Raw genomic sequence first — 17,715 nt, 5'->3', positions numbered from 1 at the left:
ATCTCAATGATCCTTTAGGACAATTGTTGAACAGGGAGGGCAAATTATCATTTAAAGGAATCGAGGAATAGTGACAATAATGGAAAATGCAATCGGTCGATTAAAATCCAAAGAATCAAATGTGGAGCTATTCCCAGCTTTTCCCCCAAAGTTTGGTCAGAAGAGAGGTCAAGGAGCAGCTGAGGTCTCCTTAGTGTTACCTGCTTCCATCCTCCAATTCCTCTGCCTTTCAGATGGGGATGGGCAACCAGAGTTTGACGGGCGTCCCCCAAGGTCTCTGCCACCTGATGTGGTTGCAAAGAGGGAACGTCAAAACGTAACCCAGACTTGGGGTGCTTAAAAGCAGAGGGCCAGTCTCTGTCGAAGCTTCTTTCCACGAAGGCTTCTGGGGCTACCGGAGCATTTTTAGAAAACACAGGCTGGGTGAGGGCATCTCAGGGCTTTCTCCAGAAGTGAGGCTTCCTGCTGAAAAAGGCAAAGGGCCAAAGGTGGAGGAGAAGTCATTGTGGGCAAGGAAAGATGAACTGGGACCTCTGTGGCTGTTGAATTTAATTTTAAATGTCTAGTAGGTGACCAGTGACCTGCTGGATCCCCTTTTCAGATCTGCTTCCTTCCCAGGATCTCCCTCAGCTCCTTCAATGAGGTTGGGGGGGGGGCTCCTGCTGTGTTGCTTCCCCTCAAACGCTGGGCAGACCCTCAGAGGGAGCCCTGATGGATGACCCCATGTAGCCCAGTCCACAATCAGCCCAGGAGAGGTTTCAGGACCTTTTGTGTGACGTCACAATCTTGCATCCAGCTGTGGAGAGATGCAGGGGGGGTGTCCCCTCAGAGACCCCCCAGGAACTGTGGGTCTTTCAAGATGGAGAGTCAGAAGCTGGAAGAGACATCCGGAGAGTCCCAGACAAAGTCTGTGGAGGGAAAAGGAAAAACTGGGAGTGAAAGACCTTGGAAAGAGGAGCTGAATGACTTGGGGAGGGGGGAAGAGAGGGAGGGAGGGAGGGAGAAAGAGAGAGAGGAGGAAGGAGGGAAGAGGAAATACAGGGAAGGGAGGCTTAACTGCCTTTATGTCCTTGAACTGGGAAGACTGCAGGAGTTTCTTGCAGGCACTGGAGATCATCTTTGGATCTCTCTGTCCAAGGTCAAAGGGATCAAGTGGATCACTCAGCTCCCTCACAACCCACCATCTCCCCTCCCTCTCCTCTCTATCCTGGGTCCTCTAGTTCTAGCCCATTTCTTTTCTTTTATAGAACCGACCGGCTTCCCTCAATTTCCCTTTGAGATTTTGAGATTTTGAGGTGGGAGGTTTGGGGCAGCTGGGAAGGAGAGATGCTGTCCGGTAGAAGAATTGGAGGGAAGATCAGATTTCAAATTTTTTTTGGTCCAGAGCTGGAAAATCTCTTTCCCTGAAAGTGCCCAACAGATGGAAAGAGGTCCAGGGGTGAGGGAGGGGGCATTCTTTAAGTGGGGCATCTGTGGCCCCTGCAGAGCTCCCCATTCCCTCCAACAGACCCCAACACCCTCTGTGGCCCTTTGGAATTTCCTCCCCCCAGAACCCAGATTGGCCCCTGAAGTAACAACTGTGCAAGACCATCCTTAGTTCAGGGGGTTGAATGAGAGATTTTGATTTCTTCTGCACACTGAGGAGATTCCAGAAGTTTAGAGTTCCTTCTGAACTAACCTGCTTGTCTCTCACTTCTACTTGAAATTGGATGTTGGGAGAAGAGAGAACCCCAAGATCGTTGAAATAACCATCAGCTCCTCCATAGTTTCCCAGGCATTTGGGAGGGGGCCATAACCAGGGTCTCCATGCAGCCAGGCTGGGCTGCCCCAATTGAGGTGCCCTGGAAACAGGCAGGAGGTCCTGAGTCCAGACTGGGATGGAAGCCCCAAAGTTGCCTTTGACTTGGGAGCCTCTGGATGGAGCTTGGCGCTGGGTCCTCTGGAAATTGGCCGCCCTTCGGGTCTCTTGGTTGTCGTCCTTAAGCAGATCCTGGCAGTTTAGGGGAGATTGGGGGTCATCTTGCTTGAGATGGATGCTTTTTAGGCTGTGCCTTTATGGTTTTGTTTAATTCTCTTGAATTAATAATAAAGCTTAAAATCTCTTTTTTCTCTGGGGAGAGTAGAGTAGAGTAGAGTAGAGTAGAGTAGAATAGAATAGAATAGAATAGAATAGAATAGAATAGAATAGAATAGAATAGAATAGAATAGAATAGCTGTGCCTAAGTCCAGACCCTCCCCCATTTCCCCCTTTGCCTTTGTGGAGAGCGGCTGGGCTAAATCCTAGGGACTCCAGAACCTTGCCTCCCTCCCCCCTCCCTCTCCATATCTCGGGGTGGGGTTTATTGGGAAGTTGCAGGTGGGGGAGGGGTGATAGAGACAACTCAGCCCTTTTTCACTCCCACAACTGTAGACAGCAACATCTGGAGAAGGAGGGGCTTCCTCTGTCTTGGGAGAGGATAGAAAAGATGGCAGGTGCTCAGATTCGGGGGGGGCATGAAATCCTCCTTTTGTTTGAGTTCAGGTGGACCCAGATCCTCCCCGTCAGACCTTCCGGCTCTGGAGATCTGCAGAGGCCCCTCCACCCTCCCTTCCTCGGTCAAACCTCTCAGACAGGCCGTCCCGCTGGATCCCTTTCTCTTCAACTGCCGCAGGGACGCGATGTGGCCGGGGATGATTGACAGCTGCTGGGTATTTTGGGCTGGTTTTGAGGTAGCCTGGCTGGGTGGGGTTTGCTCTGCTGCGTAAGGGAAGGTCACAAATATGCTGCGTGAGGAGGGAGGAAAAGTCCGTGGACCGAAAAGACGGGAGGGAGGGGGAGAGGGTGGGGGAGGGAGGGGGAGAGGGAGGGAGGGAGAGAAATCTACAAATGCCCAGAAGCCCAGACAGCTGCACGGGGTCCCTTCTGAAGAGGGCGGCCTTCGGATTGCTTTGATCTCGGAAGTTTTGAGCAGGTCAGGCTGATTGTTGTTCGGGTGTTTGAACTTAGAAAATCATCCAAAGACAAGGAAAGGGGATTGGGGGTTTCTTCCCCTTCCCTTCTCCTTCCCCTCCCCCTCCTCTTACCATCCCTCTTTCCCTCTTCGTTTCCCGCCAACTCACACAGACTCCATGCAAATCCCCAATTCTCCAGGGGGGCCTTGATGAGGCTGTTGACAGGAGATTAGAGAGAAAGGCCACCTTCTCTTTATGGATTTAATGGAGAGAGATGGACACTCAACCTAGTCTCAGACATGGATGGACGGACGGATGGATGGATGGATGGATGGATGGAGGATGGATGGATGGATGGATGGATGGATGGATGGATGGATGGACGATGGAGGATGGACGGATGGATAGTAAGGCTCCTCCCCACCCTCCTCTCTCCTTGCCCAAACTTACAGCCGCCCCTTCCCTGTCCCACTCCCTTTGCATCCGGGGAACGTGGGAACAAGGCAGACCAGCCACACAACCTCCGCTGACTTTGAAGTCCTCATCCGGCGCTGCCAAAATCCCTCGTGGCTTTTTGGAAAGGAGCCGGAGCGCTCAGCCTTCCCCTGAGGTCGCCCCTTCAACCTCCCACCCGCGGAGGGTTACGGTGAGGGTCAGGGCAGCCAATCCCTTGCCCCCCCCATTTCCCCCCTTCAGGTCTAGAAAAGCAGCCTTTCTCTTAAGCGCCTCCTCAACCCACCGCCTCCTCCGATCAGCGCTTCGGTCTCTGAAGAGGGGCGGGAGGCATCTGGAGGGCTGCCATCTCTTGTACCTCCCGCAAGGGGGACGAAGCCTCACCTGGCCCAGATGTTGCCCTTGGTAGTTTGGGGGGGGCAAAAACGATGAGCTTCCCCATCACCCCCCGCAACTTCCCCCCCCCACACAGAAGATCCGGGTATTTTGGGGGGGGGGCCCTCAGCGCAGCCCTTGACAGAGGCAGAAGGGGGGATTTTGGGTCCTGGGGGGGGTTGAAGGGTCCTCGGCTGCCCCTCTCCCCCGGGGCTCCTCCCTCCCGCTCTCAGATCCGGGGGCCGCTGGAGCTGCAGCCCCGACGTGGCCCGGGAGGGAAGAGGCGCAGGGAGAGCCCGCCCGCCACACCTGCAGCCCGGCTGGGAAGAAGCCTGTCCAGCCGCCCCCACCGGCTCCCTGGCGAGGCTCCCGGCCAGCCCCGAGGAGGCTCCTGCGGGGACAAGGCGGCGGGAGGGAGGCGGCAGGACGGGGGCTTGAGTGACAGCTGTCTGTTCGGGCGACGGGGGAGGGGAGAAGGGAAGCAGCGGCAGAAAGAACCTTTTGTTCTGGGGGGGGGAATAAGGGGGGCCAGGAGTGCCCTGGGAGGGGCAGAGATCCAAACTTTCAAAACCAGCTTTCAAATAAAAGCCACATGGGTGACTTTGAGACAATCGTTAGACTATTGTGAGTTCTAGTCCTGCCTCCCCATGAAAGCCAGCTGGGTGAGTTTGAGCCAAGGTCTCGGAGGCTCTGAGTTCTAATCCTCCCTTAGGCGTGAAAGTTTCCTGAGTGACTTTGGGCTGATCCCTAGGAGACTCCTGAGTTCTAATCCCACGTTAGTTCTAATTGATTGGGGCTGTGAAACATGGAAAATGTTTTCTCAGATTAATGTGGGATGCCAGAATTGGGGATTCCTAGAGTGTGAGATGGCCGAGTGTCCAATATTGTGTGGTGTGATGGAGGAAAGTGAAATTGTGGGAAAATGCCTGTTCCATGTTGGGCAAAGCCATAAGTCTCTCCGCCTTCTGCTTGTGGGAGAACCAGAGGGATTTGTATGGTCACTGTGGATCTTACACTGATTTTGGTCTGATCCATCAGAGCTTTTCTTAGCTCCTTAAAATGAAATTTGCAAATTATTCGTAATTAGGAGCCATTCTGAGAACAAAACATTGATTCCCAATTGAAGAGCAATCTGTGTGGTTGGAGAGCAGAACAGCTTCCATGGGTGCCTCTCCCTAGAAACCAGGAAGTCCCCCCCCCCTCTATTCACCCCCTTCTTGGACCTGGATGAATATTATGCAGCATTGAAGGTTTGTGACCTGGTCAGTGATGCGGCTGCCTTTCGACAGGATCCCCTCAACCTCCTCCTGGGGAGAGTCTCCAGGTCCCCTTTCTCTGGGCGTCTTCTCCAGCCCTTCACAGACAAGAAATGCTTTACGTACAAATTGTAAAGTGGAAAATTAAACAGCCTGAAAACTGCTATTTTATTTCTCTGGTTGATGAAAGAAAAAGTATACAGCAGAAATTTCTTTACACACTTTAGTTTTTTTATTTATTTTTTTATTTTGGTGTAAAGTACCAAACAACAAATAAAAACAACCCCAAACTGAAATCCCAGACAGTTGTTCTGCTGAATTCTTTCTGCAAAGGAGGTTTTTATGAGGAAATCAAGAAAGAATTAAATAAGAGAGATGAAGATTTCCCTCTTCAGCTGAGAGCCAGTCAAACATGGCATTTCACATCATTCCGGCATTTTCACAGAGAGGATCAGGCAACCAGGCTGGTTCCCGCAGCTTCCTCCTGGCCTCTTTTCCTCTTTACTCTCTCTCTCACACACTTTTAGCTGTAGGAAGAAGTGCCGGAATTATTTTTTATAAGGTGTCACATTCAGTAGATGTTGCTGAACAGAAAATTTCTCTGAATGACTTCGACTTCTCTTTAGCAAAATTTATTGAGCTAAGAAGATACAAGTATTACAGTCATTTCTCATTTGGAAACATGTAGATTTTTTTTGACTCCTGAATACCATTTAAGAGGAAATAATTAATGTGTACTTTCAAATGAAAGAACATTTTACAATCCCTTTAAATATTAGGGTGTTATATCTCATGTTTTTACATTTATTCTGCCTGTGAGCTGCTCCTTTGTGTTGAGGTCTGGCCTCAGAAGGATAATGTAGCACTTGGGGATGAAGATGCAGCCCAGCAGACCAGCACTGGAGGCCAGGATGGAGAAGACCTGCACAGCCACCATGTATTTCCCTTTGGTGCTCAGGTAGGTGGGCACAAAAGTCACCCAGACACTGCAGAAGACCAGCATGCTGAAGGTGATCAGCTTGGCTTCGTTGAAGGCCCCAGGCAGGTTCCTGGCCAGGAAAGCCACCGTGAAGCAGATGGCAGCCAGGAAGCCCATGTAGCTGAGGGTGACGTAGAACATGACAACGGCCCCTTCGTTGCATTGCAGGATGATCTCTCCAGGCTGGGAGTGGAGGTCAGAGTCAGGGAAGGGGGGAGAAACTCCCAGCCAGATGGAGCAGATGATAATTTGGACAGCAGAACAAGAGAAGATGATGGAGTTGGCCAAGCTCTTCCCCAACCATCTCTTCACTCGGTTTCCTGGTTTTGTGGCCAGGAAGGCCAGCACCACCGTGATGGTTTTGGCCAAGAGAGAAGAAATGGCCACTGAGAAGATGATGCTGAAGACTGTTTGTCGGAGAAGGCAGGTGGCTTTCCTTGGTTGACCAATGAAGAGAGAAGGAGACAAGAAGCAAAGCAGGAGGGAGACCAGGAGGATGTAGGAGAGGTCCCAGTTGTTGGCTTTGACAAGGGGAGTTTCTCGGTATCTAATAAAGGTGATTAAGACAAGGCCTGCGGTTAGGAAGAAGAGGAGGGCAAAAGAGACCAGGATGATGCCCAGATGTTCTTCATAAGACAGGAAGATTACAACTTTGGGGATACATTGAACTCTGTCCTCATTTGGATATTTATCATCGGGGCACTTAGTGCATTTTTCTGTATCTGAGAAAAGGAAAAAGCAATATTTCCTCAATATTCTGTCCTTTACATTTCAAGAAGTCCTTTTTTTTGTTTGGACTGATTCCAGCAACATTTTTCAAGATTTGTTCTTTAACCATTCCACAGAAAATAATGATAATATAATTTTCTAATACATTTATAGCTAACTATATAAAATTGGAGGATTTCTAATGCATTTTGAATAAACACAAAAAAGAGTTGAGCTTCAAGGCATGTTTTAATTTGCACTTTCATCAAAATGCACTGGATAAATCCATTTCCACCAGGCCTTCCTTTCCTCTGGTGTCACCCACCTTCCTGAGTGGAGAAGGTCCCCTCCGGACAAGGAATGCAGTCATAGCAGCAAACTGGCTCTCCTTCTCGAGCTCTCTTGACAAATCCAGGATGGCAACTTTCCACACATTTGGACTGAGGCAGGGACTGAGCAGAAGAAAAGGAATGCCAAAGAAAATATGTTAGGATCTCCATCCATGGAAAATGGGAGGAGAAATGGACATTAGATAAGTAGCCTCTATGCTTCACTGAGGTAACTGTGAAATCTCTGACTTCTTCCAAACAGGTTTAGGAGATATGACCCTGGCAGCTTCTTTCTTTAATTCCTCCCTTTTGCTTCTGGCATTTAACATTGCAATAAAGAATTGTTCTACTTAATAAAGTCTGGAGAGATGGAATTGAGAAAAGATTCAAGCATTAAGTGACAAACAATCAGTTCCTCCTCATGGCTGAATTAAAACGCTCTTCATCTATAATAATAACATCCTTTATGTCATTGTACATCATGTATACTATTAAATTGGTTTAGCCTCTATTGGTGCAATCCATAACAAAAATACAAGACAACATAAATAAATAAGGCGAAGAGCCAGCGCTGTCTGAAGACATCTCTTTGGTCATGTGGCTGGCATGACTTAATGTCAACATAGAACACTGTTCCCTTTCCACCAAAGGTGATCCCTATTTTTCTACTGGCACTTTTTACGTGCTTTCAAACTGCTAGGTTGGCAGAAGCTGAGACAATAACGGGAGCTCACTCCATTACGCGGCACTACGGATTCGAACCGCTGAACTGCCAACCTTCTGATCGACAAGCTCAGCGTCTTAGCCACTGAGCTACCGCATCCCTATACAATATAAATAGTATAGAGAATAATCCTTATACAAGTGATTGGGAATAAACTAGTCATACGTTTCCATATATACGTGGAGAGATTGTGATTGTGTTTAGGAGTCTGACAGCCAAGGGGTAGAAGCTGTTTTTAAACCTGTTTGTCTGGCTGGCTCTGCTTCGGTGTCTTCTGCCCAATTGTAAAAATGAAAAGAGACCCTGGCCAGGGTGTAAGTATCTTCCTAAGTATCTATCCATGGTGATGATGATCATATTAAATTTTTGAATACAGTCATTCTCAAAGATTTATTAAATTATTTTATTTAATAAAGAGTTATTTAAGTAGAGTAAAATGTTATTAAAAAGGAGACTTCTGACCAGTAGGGTCTGGAAAGGTTTCTCCTGGACTACAGAAAGCCTTGCAAAGCTGCTCCCCTTTGACACTAGTTCAAAACAGTCTCCCCGTTAAGAGACAAAGCAAAAATTCCTCATAAATTATAGCTGATGTTACCTAGTTGGGTAATGAAACGCCTGGAAGAAAACAAGCAAGCTCAGAGAGCACCAAGGAGCCCTCATGTCAGTCCTGAGCTACCAATATTCTCCTTTCTTAAGACCAGTGGTGAAATCTAAAATTTGTTACTACTGGTTCTGTGGGCGTGGCTTGGTGGGGGGGGGTTAATGTGACTGGGTGGGCGTGGCCAATTTTTTTTTACTTTTAAAAACATTTTTTCTACATTTTTTCCTCTTTTCGGCAAAGAGGTTGTTAAAAAATGCTTTCAAAAGGCTCTGACGATCCAAACTGAGTTGCCTGATTGACAGAGGCTTTTTAAAAAGGGTTTTTTTTCTTTTAAAAGCCTTTGACGATCCCAGCTGAGCTGCGTGATCATCAGAGGCTTTTTTTTTTTTTACTTTTAAAAGCATTTTTTGGCCAAAGAAGTTGTAGAAAAAATGCTTTTAAGAGTAAAAAAAAAGCCTCTGATGATTGTGGGGCTCAGCTGGGCATGGGGGGGGAGGCAGGGATTTTTGCTACCGGTTCTCCGAACCACAGCCTCCATCGCTACCGGATTGGGCAATCCGGTCCGAACCGGGAGCATTTCACCCCTGATTAAGACTAAAGGTTTCTGCATAGTTTCTAGAATTGTAGTGAGATTGAGGGGAGATCACAAAAAGGTGTTCCTGAAAAAGATTAAGTTGCAAATCTTTGGCTGCAACAGAGGGGACATGAGTGTGAGTCCTGGGTCAGGAGGAGATATTTCTGAGGCCCATCCAGTTATCCAAGAAAAAGTCCTTTGTGTTGAACTGCAATTAGGAGACTCCAACTGGCATGGAAAGACAGACCCGCATTTAATGTTATTTAAATTGGGAGACTCCTTTTGCCCAGAGGGACTGAAGGTAGCTAACACTCAAGATAAACAAGGCCATTCAAGGATTTTCATATGAAGAACCCTCTTAATGTCCAAAGGCCAAATTAAGTAACATTTACTGTCAAAATCCCTCTCATTACTTCTGATATCAGGGAGACCTTGGAGTCAAAGTTGTGTTTCAGGTTTCTGGGTCAAGGGATTAAATCACTGGTCACTCTCATTTTATGTGACCTGAAAGTCTTGGACCTCCTTCCTAGGGGCAGAAGGTCAATTGCTCCCCCCAGTTGGAAGAAAGACAGATATGGCTACCTTTGACCAGGTCTGGACTACTTAAAAACATCACAGACCATGGAGCTGCCCTTTCAAGGAACCATTTCCCAATGGCCTTTCCCTAAGCAGGACAAGAGGAAGCTTCTCTCCAATGGGACCCCAGGAGCTCCATCCAGCCATGATCCAATTTCATCTCATTCAGTCCAAACCTCAGTTCAGGGTTTCTTCAACAGAATCCCCTTCAGCTTTGCTCTTTCAGGACAAGGAACAAGCGAACCTGAGGCTCTTAACAACACAACCTCCAGCACTTGAGGGTTTCTCATCCCAGGTTGGACATGGCTGAACCAGCTACAAAGAATCTTCAGTATTACAGCAGCTGAAGAACAGCTTGGTCGATAGTATTGAACCCTCCTAAGGGGCCTATAGAAAGGAAACTATAAGGTTTCTACTCCTCATGTTCAATTCCCAGTGAAGGTCATGGACCCTGGAAACTAGGCTTAGTCCATATGAAATGGGTCATAAATCTTTGGAAAAAAGAGGAAAGACACCAAAATTTCTCCCACCTGGTTGAGCAACTTTAGCCGTGAAAGAGCATCTTGGAAGATAGTAAGTCTCTGTCTTTCCAAAGTTCCCATTGGCTGTTGAATGGGATCCTTCTTGGGGAGAATCAAGGAGCTCCCGATTCCCAGATCTGCTGCTAGATCTCCATTTTGATCCAAGTACAGTTTCTTATCAGAAATATTGCAATACCTTTCCTTCTTCTGCAGGAAAGGATGGAACTAGAAGGGGAACATCCAGGAAGTTTAAAATCTGAAATCTTCTTTTTATCATCCCATTTAGTTTTTATACATTTGATTTTTTCTTCTACAGTTGTCTGACATCACAATATGCTTATTTAGAAAAATAGATGTTACTGCTATCTTCATGAATAAAAATCAAAGACATTTCACCAAAATTTCTCCACCATATATTGGTAAAATATATATTAACAAAATATAATTGATGCAATTAATAAGTTATAGGGGACATTCTAGAGCAGGTGACAAAGAAAATAAATCATAGGAAAAAAGAGATTATTCATAAATGCCTAGAAAACATCAGGATGATTATGAGAAACTGTTCATTTAGTGACCGTTCAGAGTTACAACGCACTGAAAAAAGTGACTTATGATAGTTTTTCCCACGATCATGGCAGCATCCCCAGGGTCTGCAGGTGATCAGAATCTGAATTCTTGGCATCCTCTTACGATGGTTGCAGAGTTTGAGGGTCACATGATCTCCTTTTAGAACTTTTTTTTTTATTGAAAAAGTTTTTCAAATACAAATTTTTCCCCCTTCCCCCCTCCTCCCTAACCCCCCCTCCCCCTCCCCTCCCCCTGTGGCTTCTCCAAAATAAAACCCAAATTCCTAACAGATTATATAGTACTTTACCATCCCTTTGCTCCACCCCCCATACGCTGACCCTTTCTTTCTAATAATATTATTATATCCCCCTTATGCTATACAGTTCTAAAAGTTCCTTTTAGAACTTTTGACAAGCAAAATCAATAGGGAAGCCGGATTCACTTAACAACCATGTTACTGACTTAAGAACTGCAGTGATTCACTTAACAAGAAAGGGCAAGAAAGGTCATAAAATAGGGCAAAACTCACTTAACAACCATCTTGCTTAGCAACAGAAATGTTGAGTTCAGTTGTGGTCGTAAATCCAATCCTGCCTCCTGCAGCCCTCCTCCAATAACTGGAAGAAGTTGCCCAGAAGCTCCAGATCTCCTCCATGTTGTTCCAGAGGGAGGAGGGGAAATGGGGCAATGAGCTCAGTCAGAAGGGAGGAGATTCTGGCTGAAGGAGAGGAAAAAGACCCTGAAAAGAGGAGCCATTTCAGAGCTGAGCCCTCAAAGCAGAGAAGTTCAGCCTCCCCTTCACTGAGGAGGCAAAGACTGAGCAGCCGTCAGTCAGAGAAGCTTTGACTGGGACTCCTGCAGAGAGGAGGGGTTGGGCTAGACGGTCTCAGGGTGTCCTTCAAAGTTATAAAGGTAAAATTCAACTATGCGAATCAGAAAACCATAAAACAATAATATATTTAAAAATGCATACATCCAGTGGTGGGATTCAGCCAGTTCGCACCAATTCGGGAGAACCGGTTGTTAACTTTCTGAGCAGTTTGGCAAACTGGCTGTTGGAAGAAATCATTAGGGCAGAGAACCAGTTGTTAAATTATCTGAATCCCACCACTGCATACATCCTTTTAAAATTAGCAGTGTTTAGAACCAAAATTTATCTCTCATGGTGTCTGGTGCTTAGAAAGTTATGTGTCAAGCAATTAGATTGGCCAAATGTGTTAACCTTCTGAAGAACAATGTGGTTGAGAAGGTTCCCCTCCTTCTCCTCTGGGTTCCTTCTCCAAAGGATCTAAGATTAATGGATCCATATAGGGATCCCATACCTTCCAGGGCTGCAGCCTTGGAGCCCCCAAACTCTCTTTGCCCTCCTTCCTTCCCCACCTCGATCTGGAGGAATAGGCAGCATTCAAGGCATGGATCAGAGTCTGAATGATACTGTACCAATGGGGGTAATTTGGGATCCAGATCATGTCCTTTTTCTCCTGGGTCTCCAGTGGGGCTTTCTGGGTGCATCTTCTGCGGCCTTTGACAGAAAAGACATTCTTTGAAAGAGAACAGCGGAAATAATGATCTTGAAACTTTCTTTCCACAAAGAAATGGGGTTCAAAAGAAGAATCTCTTGGCCTTTCATTTGGCAGAAAAACGAAGCTCCAAATACTATGGACATATTTGAAAAGTCTGTGCTTTCTCAATTCATATGCTCCCAAAGCTGTATTGATCCAGACTTTCCCTTCAATGGGTCCTGGCAAACGCATAAGTGTTAAATGGAAAGGAAGAATTCTGTCTGTAATGGGAACATGTTCTATGAAGTTAACAAAGACGTTGACTTGTCTCCACTGAGAGAGGGAATCCCTGAGGGAAGCTGTATATCCAGTTGTTGAGAACAGTTGCGATATAACCACACAAATTCCATTCCTGACAAGCACAGGAGTCAAAATCCTCATGAAATTCTCTCCATTTTCTGTGTCTGAAGCAAAGAGGCCAATCAGGGTCGATCTGAAGTAGAGGAGCAGTTGGACAACTGCTGGGTAGTGGAATCCATTTTTGGGGAACAGCTGCTGGAAAAAGGGGAACTGACTTTTATCACTCAGAGCCTCTGAAACAGTTCCAGGATTTACCTAAAAAAGCAATGAAGAATGTTGTGTTATATTGGGGGTCAGATAAAGTCCACAACTTTATTTTTTAATAAATTCAACTTGGTTTTGATGAACAAATTAAATAGATTGTTGTTGAGTAGCTGTTATGCCATGTCAAGAAACAGAATATTAAATACAAAGCATTAACAACACTGTACATGAAAATTGAATAAAAGAAACAAATAAAATAAACAAGAATAAGAATAAAAACATAAAACATATTTCTGTATCACCCCTACAATTTATTACAATCAGATCGACATATGCAAGATGTCAAATGAATGTTTCGTTCCAATAAAGGGCTGTAAATGTTTAATTCTGACTGCACAGAAAATGTGTTGCTTTAACACAAGTTTCCCAATAGGTTGTTTGTCTAATGTGCAGTCCAAGACTCTGATCTCTCTCTTTCTTATGCAGTTGTCATTCAATATTTCAGATTCTTGGTGAAGCAATCTTCTGATTTTTTAAAATTATTATTTTTATTTATTATTTATTTCTGTCTCATCTAGTTGTCCTCCTTTATTTTACAGAAAGAGAGCCGAAATGGAGGAGCCAGGTGTGAAAGGCTAAGGACACCCTGACTGCTTCCATGGGTGTGAAGAGGCTGAGAGGAAGCCTGGTGCTGCTGATCAAGGGACCTGGATTAATCGATCATCACAAGTGTGACGGCCTCTATAAAAGCCAAAGTTTCAGGAGTTTTCTGGTCTCCAGCATTGAGGTCTGTGTTAACACAATGCCAAAGGGCAAAGACTCCAGCAGTGATCTGAGAGGAGCCATTGTTGCTGCCTATCAATCTGGGAAGGGTTACACAGCCATTTCCAAGCAATTTAACGTCCATCATTCTATAGCAAAGAAGATTGTTCAGAAGGGGAAAACATTCGAGGCAGCTGCCAATCTTCCCAGGAGGGACCATCCCAGCAAGTTCACCCAAGGTCAGACCGTGAAATGCTCAGAGACATGGCAGAAAAAGACCAAGAGTTCCACCTGAGACTCTACAGGCCTCAGTGAGCCTGTTAAATGTTCCAGTTCCTGACAGCAGAATCAGAAAAAGACTGAAGAAGTTTGGTTTGTTTGGAAGGGTTGCCAGGAGGAAACTTCTCTCTAAAACAAACATGGCAGCACGGCTGAGGTTTCCCAAGTTGCACCTGAAGAGACCACAAGACTTCTGGAACATTCTCCTTTGGACAGACGAGACCAGAGTGGAGAAGTTTGGCCATAATGCACAGAAAAAACCACAGGTGGGTGAAAACCACGCACAGCATATCAGCACCATAACACACCAACTGCCAAGCATGAGGGTGGAGGGGGTGAGGATTTGGGCTTCTTTTGCAGCCACGGGACCTGGGCACCCTGCGATCATTGAGTCAACCATAAACTCCTCTGTGTGCCAAAGTATTCCAGAGTCCAATGTGAGGCCACCTGATTGACAGCTGAAGCTTGGTGGACTTTGGGTCATGCAAGAGGATGATGACTCCAAGCACACCAGCAAATGGCTGAAAAAGGAAAGGATCCAGGCGTTGCAATGGCCCAGTCAATGCCAGACCCCAACCCAATTGAAATGAGGTGGTGGGACCTCAAATGTGGTGGTGGGACCTTGTTTGTGCAGAAACAAAGCCCCCCAAACCTCAATGAATTGAAGCCAAGTTGTAAAGAAGAGGGGGCCAAAATTTCTCTCACAACCATGTCAGAGGCTGATAAAGTCAAACAGAAAAGGATTACTTTGAGTTACTGCTACTAAAGGGGATTCTACGAGTTATTGTATCATAAGGTGTGTTTAGTTTTTGAAATGTGGCTTCTCCATTTTGGCTTTCTTTTTGTAAAATAAATGAGGAGATGGTATAATATGTCATGTACTGTTGTTCATCTGAGATTGTAGTTACTCCTTTTAAGAACTGCTAAAGAGTAGGTGGTTTTTATCAGCTGCCCTGATACATAAAATCATGGAACTCAAGGAGGGTGAACTTTCTTTTCCACGTGACTATATTTCCCCTGATTTTAGACAAAGCAGAAATTGTATAAATTCCCAATTCAGCTCTGAGTCAGCACCTGAAGTCCTTTTATCCACCCCCAAAATACTCCTCAGGTGCTGTGATTGGGTTTGTTCCAGTAGAGGTAGATATTAAGCCCCAAACTTCAGTTCGATTGAAGGCCCGGGGGGTAACTTTGGCATTATATAAATTAGGAAGAAAGCTGGATAGCTATGATTTTTTTTTAAGTTTAAGCAGTAAATTCAATCCTGCTGTTGCTCTAAGTGGGCTCCTTTGATGATGGCAGATCCAGGATTCAGTCTCAGAGAAAAGTAATTCTAGATAAGGTGTTGTTTACTATATTATATTATATTCGTGGCAATCGCGCGCGAAGCGCCTGCATGAAGAGAACCGGAGTAAAGCCGGTTAGAACCCACCACTGATTCTATTCCTCTCTGAAGAGGGTCTGGGAGGCTGCGGTTGCTGCTGCACAAAAAGTGGATCATCAACCGATGAAGAAACTGACAGACTCCATGAAGGGAAGGCTTACGACTGTTACTGAAAAGGTGGGTGGGTATATTGGTCACTTATTTTTTTGTGAACTTTCAGTTTATTTGTACATTTTGAGTTGTTTGTTTATTATTCTCATTTTAACAGATGCAAATAAACGGGTGAGATGGGCAAATTTTCATTTTTCATTTAGTTGCATAATAAGTCTGCACACTAACAGTATAATAGAATACATAGATATTCTCCTAAGAAAGCCAAAACCTCACTTTGACTTTCTTAAATGTTCAGGTTTGAGGTTTATTAACATTTTGGATTGACTGAGAGCACTGTAGTTGTTCAATAACAAAATTAATCCTCTAAAATACAACTTGCCTAATAATTGTGCACAGAGTATAGGTCCCACATTTGGTGGGAAATGTGCCGTGTTTCGTGCAGATGGCTGGGCCCCTGCCAGTGCTGGACTTGCTCGGATGTGACACCCAACTGTGAGGCACCATCGGTGGCGAGAGAAGGCCCAGATGATGCCACAGGACACCTCTCGGCTTTCTGGTGCGGAGCTGGTTCACCCCCTGTGGTGAACCCTAGAGAAGCTCATGGGCACAAACTGAATGGACTCGCACTCTTTGGCAGTGAAACGAATAAATGTACTAACATTGTAGACTCCGGAATAATTATACCTTTGCCATACGCTAAATAAATAAATAATTTAGCATTTTAGACATGTACATGAGAATCCTTCCTTAGTCCTGGTAAGTCATTAATATCCAGACTGAAGAACAAGGGTTCAAATATGCATCTTTCCCTTCCCCCTTGGTAAGCATAGATCCTTCTTCTCATGGCTCCATTTTCTCCATCATATTTCTCTGTTCTTTGGGTCAAATGTTGCACTAACATCTATAAAGTCGGGAAACTGTAGTTTACCCGACTGATATATTGTGTAATTCGACATTCTTAGATTAGAAAACAAATCTGTTGCCAATATTAGAGTATTAATTTATTGATTAATTATTATACAACTTGATGAAACTTTTTACTCTACTTAAAACCTTCTTGTTCTTCTGCAGGGACTGCACTAACACCCACCACTCACTTTACCAGAGGGAGAAAAACACACACAAACCTGTGGGACTTTGTAGATGTCTGCTAATGTTGATGCCTGGATGGAGATGCCCCTGTTAGCTGCATCAAGAAGAGCCAGGAGGTTCTCCTTCCTTCCACAGCCGTAGTTGGGGACATTGGCTTCTCCAGTGGAGAGCATGTCCAGCAAGGCATCTGAAGTGCGGAAAGTGTTCAAATAGTTGTCATGGAGGTTGTAGCCCAGTGTGAGGTTGTGCAGGAGCTGGGAGTTCTTGTTGACCAGTTGAATGGTGAAAATTAATCATAGGGTTTTTGAAAAACCATAAAAAAACTTACTGTAAAAAATATGCATGTTATTATTAATAACAAGTAACTTTTTAAAAGAATTTATTCCTTTTTGCCTCCACAAGCCTACTGAGCCTTGAGTGGATATTGATCCAAAACCAATAATCAGTTGTAGAAATCTGGGAATGGGCTGGGCAGAGGCAACTACAACTGTTTCAATCCCTCCTTTAAACAAAATGAATTCAAGTGATGAACTCAGGAGTGAATGGGGAGAGGAAAATAATCTAGATTTCCTTCAGTTTTTTTCAACCCCATCTATGGATTTCAGTCTCTTCCACAAAATAAGACAAAAGAAGGAAGCCATGGAAATCAAAATCATTCAGGCAGGTCATGTGATATAAAAGTGAAATAAGAAGAAAAGAAGGAGAGCGTTAGAATTAGAAAAAGGAGGAAATGCAACTCCATCACCCTGAATGACTTACGAATGAGACTGAAGAGAAGGAGCCCTGTGGAAAGGCAACATTATATCTGGTACTACTTTTTCCGTTATGACTATACCAATGAGATGGTCTCCTGGCCTGTAATAGCTCCATGGTTGTTTTCCATCCTGGTGCTCCAAACTCAGCGGGCACTTCCTTCTAAGCTTCCCAGAGACTGGATGGGACACCAGCAGCATCAGGAGCAGAATCAGGAGGTCCATAATTCATGGAGCTTTATTAATCCTTTTCCTGTTTCTAACACCAACAGCAAGAACGGTTGGGAAGCTGCAAAGACTCTGAGAAGTGCCCGTAGCTTTCCTGACATAAACAGAGAACGACTCAGTTTCATCTGGACAGGAGAGAAAGGAACAACCAAGAGCAGAGCCTCTACCTGTCCCAAAATGTGTTCCCAGAGAAGTTGACCCAAGGAATTTATCCTTTTCTCATACAAGAGCCTTTGCTTGTGGCTTCAATCTGATGTTTACATCAAAGTCAAAAACAGGAGAAATAGCATCACAGGTCTCAAAGGCCCAGATGGTTATAATTACAGAGAGAAGCAACTTCTCCTCTTGGGATCCTAAACTTTTTAGGGCTCCATGTGCAGAGGAGAGGCTGGAGAAAAGCAGGTTAGTGAAAAATTACAGATACAGCCCTGGGGACCCTGT

General features: G+C 45.2%; 1 long non-coding RNA gene across 1 annotated transcript in view; it reads left to right on the top strand.

Annotated features, from left to right (window-relative positions):
• LOC148112027 (uncharacterized) overlaps positions 1 to 13,433 on the top strand; it is a 449,893-nt gene extending 436,460 nt beyond the window's left edge. Inside the window, exon 3 of the long non-coding RNA XR_015730030.1 lies at positions 13,263 to 13,433. This is a non-coding gene — a long non-coding RNA (uncharacterized LOC148112027). The remainder of the gene's footprint in view (positions 1 to 13,262) is intronic.
• The last annotated feature ends 4,282 nt before the right edge of the window (positions 13,434 to 17,715 follow it).

This window comes from Pantherophis guttatus, chromosome 15, assembly GCF_059756535.1.
Source record: "Pantherophis guttatus breed Tessera chromosome 15, ASM5975653v1, whole genome shotgun sequence".
NCBI lineage: Eukaryota > Metazoa > Chordata > Lepidosauria > Squamata > Colubridae > Pantherophis > Pantherophis guttatus.
Note: the sequence above shows the minus strand (reverse complement) of the source record. Positions and strands in the feature narration are given on the sequence as shown.